The following is a 6,000-nucleotide window of genomic DNA, read 5'->3' as shown; positions in this document are numbered from 1 at the left end:
TCAGGTTGTCAGCTTGCTATAAAAGCATGCGCATGAAGATTTTGAGAGTTTTGGCAAAAAAACAAGAATGCCAAAACTATTTGCAAAACAGTTGGAGTTGCTCTAAGGCCTTGTTTAGTTCACCCTGAAAACCAAAAACTATTCAAGATTCTCTGTCAAATCAAATCTTAGAATACATGCATGAAGCATTAGATATAGACGAAAATAAAAACTAATTGCACAGTTTGCCTGTAAATCACGAGATAAATCTTTTGAGTCTAGTTAGTCTATGATTAAATAATATTTATCAAATAAAAATAAAAATGCCGAAATCCAAATTTTTTTGGGAACTAAACAAGGCCTAAGCCGGCATGCACGGCCGTTGAGCGCGCACGGGCCATCAGTGAAGAGCAGATCAGGTAAGAAGATAAGACCCAAGCCAAGCAGATAAGGGGAGGAAATATGCCACATTATAGTCTTTCCATTCTTTGTGTCTAGTGAGGAGCTGTTTTGGAGCTGCTCCTGAAGCTAAAGTAAAAAAGAAAGAAAGAAAAACTCTACCATCTCCAAGAGTTTGCCAAAACTCACTTGGCAAAACTTGTATTTTGGCAAGTGAATAAAACATTTGGCAAGTGAAAAATTGTTGTCTCTCCAATGGTTTGCCATATGGGCTTGGCAAAAAATTAAAAAGTAGGCCCACCCAAACCACCGTCAACTAACTTGGACGCTTCACCTGATCGACACCGACGGCAGCGGCGGCGCCCGTGGCGGCGCGGAGCAGCGCCCGGGGCACCGGCACAGGTCATCCGCATCGGAAGCTGGCGTCATCTTCCCCGCGACGCACCACGGTGCGGGGACGAGCCGGCATGTGTCCGGCATGATCGGCCGGTTCTCGCAGTTCCTGTCGCTGGACGGCGGCGAGTCGCTGCTCTCCGTCGGTAGCGAGTTCGAGAACAACCTCAAGATCATCAAGCAGTGCCAGGCCGGGAGCATCTTCACGGAGAGCGGCAAGCTGCCGGACGAGGCGCTGCAGAACCTCGGGCGGGCACTCATCTTCGCCGCGGGGGGCAAGGGCCAGAAGTTCAGCACGCCCATCGAGGAAGAGGACACCGTCGGTTTCTGCTGGGACCTCCTGGCGCTCCTGGCCACGGCGAACCTCCAGCGCTTCGCCACCTTCTGGCCGCCGCTGCTCGAGTGCTTCAGCGCCGTGTCGCAGCTGCCGCTCTTCTCGCCGTCCCCGTTCACCGAGAAGGCGATCGTGGCGCTCTTCAGGGTCGCCGTGCAGCTGCTGTCGACGCCGCCGTCGCAGCGCCCCTCCGACAGCCGCGTCCCCGAGGAGCGCCCCTCCGACAGCCGCGTCCACGAGGAGGGAGGCCGCCGCACAGAGTCCCTTCGAGTCGCGCTTGGAGAGATATAAACCGATCACGGAGAGTCTGGACGCGCGGGAACGGGAGGGAACTGCGCGGGAGAGGAAAGCCGCGCCGAAAATATCACGATGGCAAGCCGATCGGTGCTCGCAAATATGCGCCAAAACACTAGGTGGATGGCAAGTTGTCAAATTTTGCCAAGTGCTTTGCCAAACTGTTGGAGCATGTATTTTTCAAGTTTTGCCAAAATAACAAGGATGGCAAGTGCTTTTGGCAAACTTTTGGAGATGCTGTGGGCATTTTAGTTCATTGCTGTAGAACTAAATGTGCCATGAATTAAATAAAAACCATAAAAAATATCAAAGATGTGGCATCGTATAAGAAGGACGAAATACGGAGTAAAAATCGGGTTGTATGGGTCGGGGAACTGATGCAAAATGGAAACATATATATAGTAACAAACAAAATACTACTACTGCTATATATAGAGTGGTAAATTAAATCTCCTTTGTGACATATACACGTATAGTGACGTACACATGCGCATGCATGCACATCACTCGATCCTATGATGCATGTACTCCTATAGCAGGCTACCAGATCATCCTAGAAAATAGCGTAGCAGGGCAGCTAGGTTGTCCACGATTGATCTCCAGAAACAGAAGATGAACAGACGATGACCTTGGCCGGCGGCGGCAGCCGGTGCCGTCTCCGTCTCCGGCTCCGATTCATCAGCCCTGCTGCGGCGCTCCCGCTCCCGCCGCCACTCGGCGACGATGGCCTCGGAGTCCCTGTGCACGCGCTCGCTCAAGCAGAGGACGGCTTCGGCGCGCGCGACGAGCAGGCCGGAGAACTCTAGCAGGGGCGCGTACGCCGGGTCCTCCCAGTAGTCGCGCTTGTACATCTTGTCCATCTCCCTGTCCTCCACCTCGCCGTCGCCGTGCTCGTACAGCCTCTTCCTCGTCCCTTCCTTGATCTGCGACACCACGGCGTGGGGGTGCTCGTCGTCGTCGTCGCCGGCGGCAGCGGCGGCGGCGGAGGTGTCGATCCAGGCCCAGTAGTCCACCTCGTCGGCTTGCCAGTGCGACCCCGTCTCCACCGTCATCGTTCCCCGGTACTTGCCTGCTGATCGGTCTAAGTGCAGGTAAAGTTTATTTTGGCTTTGAGGGCACACACTCCCACCCATTGGATTCACTTTGAGAAATGTGCAAAACTGCAAACACACATCTCAATGCGAAACTGCTTTAAGATGTGTGTTTGCACACTTCTCAAAGCGAATCTAATGGGTGGGAGAGTGAGGGCATATGCCCTTAAAGGCAAAAAAAAACCGCGTCCGCTGTCATCCATATTTATATGCACGGCTCAACTGACTAGGATGGACTAAGCGGATTCCCACTACTTTTAGGTGAAACTTACAAATCTAAAAACATATTATAGCGTTTAAACCATCTAAAGGCAATAATAGGAGAAGACCCATCGGTTGTAAGGGCGATATTCACAAGTATAGGCCTTCTTTACCATTATATGCTAACCGCCAGATGCTTGCTGATACTTCTTCAAATACCTTTCATTATTAAGCACTCTAGATAAACAATCTCCTAGCAGCCTCTCCAATTTCCGAATTCCTGAAGACAACCTTGATCACCTTGTATATAGTCCTTCTAACTCTAAGACCACTAGTCGAACTTATTTCGTCTTGGTCCCTAGAGGCAAACTAGTCTTCCAATCCATATCACCAACATGAAACAATTTGTTCTTCATCTTCTTGTTATAAGCCTTGGCAATACAAGTTTTTTTTCTATCTTCATCAAAGCCTTCATCTTTTTTCAGTTACCTCGTTGATATTGTCCACATCGTAGCTCAAAAGGAGTAACATTAGTAGCACCATAGATATATAATAACCTCACAATGGCCATAATCTTCTTCACAAGTTTGATCAAGATGATCTTGTTACTAGATTCGGCCTCACCAATGGCCTGAGCATAATGAAAAATAAGTTTAGAAGTCACCTAAAAGAAAATCAAAATTTTAGTGTTGAATGGGTAAAGAAATGATGAAGAGCAACAAAAATGAAGTTTAAAAATCATCTGAAAAAAATCAAAATTAGTGGTTCGACTAACTATTGCCCTGAGCATAATTAAAAAAAGTTCAAAGCTGTCAAAATATTTAGTATTGAGAGTGTGTGATATGATGAAGAGCAACAAAAAAGAAGTTTAAAAGTTGTCAAAAAGAAAAATCAAATTGTAGTGTTGAGAGCGGGTAAAGATATGAAGAGCAACAAAAATGGAGTTTAAAAGTTGTCTAAAAGAAGAACCAAAATTTTGGTGTTAATAGGGAGGGTAAAGAAATGATGTAGAGCAACAAAAAAGAAGTTGAAAAGTCATCTTGAAAAAAAAACAAAAATGGGGGTAAAGAAATGATGTAGAGCAACAAAAAGGAAGTTCAAGATGAAGCCCTTTCGGACCAGAACCTTAATCTGGCGCCTTAGACCAACTCGGCCATCTCAACTTGCTGATAAAAGTTGGAAGTTACCTCTTATTTTCAATCAGTGTCCCTGTGACACTATGGAAACCCGATTGAGCAGCACACACAAACTCGGCAGAAATATGGTAAGTGACGAACAAAGAAGTGGACACGGTGCATGTAGATACGCACGTGTGATGATTGATGAGCTTAAATTGAATAAGACCTTGTTTAGTTTGTGAAAATTTTTGGTTTATCCACTGTAGCACTTTCGACTTTATTTGACAATTATTATTCAATTATAGACTAACTAAGTTCAAAAGATTCGTCTCGCAAATTACAGATAAACTGTGTAATTGGTTATCTTTTTTATCTATATTTAATACTTTATGCATGTGCCATAAGATTCGATATGGCGGGAAATTTTGAAAAATTTTAGTAACTAAACAAGGCCTAAAAGTTCTTTGGAACCTGTGCTAGTTTAGAGGAGATATGACTCAATATGCCTTTGAAAATTCAGTTTCACTCTTTGTTTGAGAATCGTGAAAATTAGCAAGCCCCAGTCCAAGATGTTTGGGATGAACAAGAGTAGAACTTGTCCTTCAGGAGAAGTTTGCATGAGGAATTGATTGAGGACTGGATATTTTTAAAAAAGCTGTTGGAAGAGGTGCATCTTGACTTTACCAATAGGGATGCTGTCAGTTTTTCGATTGATAAATCTCATATGTTCACAACTAAATCTTTGCACCAGGTGCTGACTCATGGGGGAGTTAGGGATCATCTCTGCAGTCTCATCTGGAAGAGTAAAAACCCAGTCAAAGTCTTTTTATGACCTTTAATTGCTTTAAAAAAACAGAATAAATCTTTTGAAAAAATGAAACATTTATAATCATTGTTTATATACTTAATAAAGAATCACAAAGACTAGGTAGTTTAGGTAATCCCAATGCTAGAAACTATATGTAGTTTCTATATCTATTAATTTCTATAGACACTATATATATATAAACCATAGTCCAATGGATAGTTTCTACAAAATATTTTTTTATCCAATCACATTCATTGTCTCTCCATTCTCAAGTAATCATATTACTTCATGTCTTGGATCTCGTGTAGACATGGTTTCTAACTTAGACCTGGTTTCTATGATTTCTGCTCTCTCTTCAATAACTACCTTGCCACATTAGCAAAGTACTTAGTGGCACTATAATTAATGTCTATAGAAATTATGATGGTTTCTGCATTGAAAGCGCTCTTATAGCCACCTCACTCACCTCCCACACATCTTAAGACGATGTTTGAATTTTCATATCAAGTAAATATATATGCAATAATGTTTCTTTTTTAAATTTTTTAAAAAATAGAATTCTTACTATACTATACTATTAATCCGCAACATAGATATGTCAATGCAAGATTTTCAGTTAAAATGTATAAATATCTTAAACAACAATTCCATAAACTATATGTCATGATTAACAATTGCGTGCAAGCCGAAGTGAAGGGTAATTCATCATCAAGATAAGATAAACCAACTGGACAAAATTTGTCAAGCCTCATAAGATGGATGAGCACCTGCAACGAGGATAAAACTAACCTTCGGCAAGAGAAGGTTAAGTAATGGGATAGGACAACATTCTCCAGTATGGGCGGATCCAAGGGTATTTCCCAGTATTTCTGGGAATACCCAATTTTTTTGGGATATTTTCATGTATATATGTGTATATACTTATGTATAAATGTATATTTTGCAATATTCTATGCTATTTTCGTTTATTGCAGCCTAAAAAATCAAATAAACACCCCTTTTGTTTACTTTTCAGACTTCTACATTCCCAAACCAGACTACTTTATGGGATACCTATGGATTCAATTTTTTTACGTGGAAATAAGAATACCCAAGTTTGAAGTTCCGCCTCCGTCACTGTTCTCCAGCTGGATGCTAACTGACCACTGCTATGAAGTAGTAGTGTTTCGGCTCTGTCCATCCTCGCTTTTGTAAAAATAAAATGCTTATTTTCTATTGCGTTGGAGGCGAAGTTGAAGAAGTGGCGAAGTTGTGCGACGTCGAACGCTGGGTCAGACAGCATCGGACGCTAAGACCACGTTCGACGCGTGCAACGCTCTTAGGCAAATCTCAGTTTGTGCGTCTGAGCGTCTGGTACCCGCAGGTTCAGTGGCATGTTCTAGC

Source organism: Sorghum bicolor, chromosome 9, assembly GCF_000003195.3.
Source record: "Sorghum bicolor cultivar BTx623 chromosome 9, Sorghum_bicolor_NCBIv3, whole genome shotgun sequence".
NCBI lineage: Eukaryota > Viridiplantae > Streptophyta > Magnoliopsida > Poales > Poaceae > Sorghum > Sorghum bicolor.
This window is presented reverse-complemented; position numbering follows the sequence as displayed.